Below are 306 nucleotides of genomic sequence, written 5' to 3'. Positions count from 1 at the left end.
CCTCCCCCTTTGCCCACGGGCTTGGCAGCCGGGGTGCAGCTGAATGGGGACATTGTCGGCAGCCCAGCCGCGCTGGGGCTTCCCCGGGCTGTGGGCAGGGGTGGGAGCAGCGGCTGGAGTTACAGGCTGCCTGTCCAGTGCAGGCTTAACAACATGGCCTAGGCCTGAGTCCCTGAGTGTCGGGTGCACGGGGGAGGGAGAGGGGGTGGCGGTGGGGAGGAGTGTCTGGAGGAGCCTGCGGGTGGGTCAGCATCACTGGGCTCCTGCAGACTCTGTGGGACCCTAGGAAAAACTACTGCTCTTCAG

This window comes from Acomys minous (genome assembly GCF_964271855.1).
Source record: "Acomys minous genome assembly, chromosome: 12".
NCBI lineage: Eukaryota > Metazoa > Chordata > Mammalia > Rodentia > Muridae > Acomys > Acomys minous.
This window is presented reverse-complemented; position numbering follows the sequence as displayed.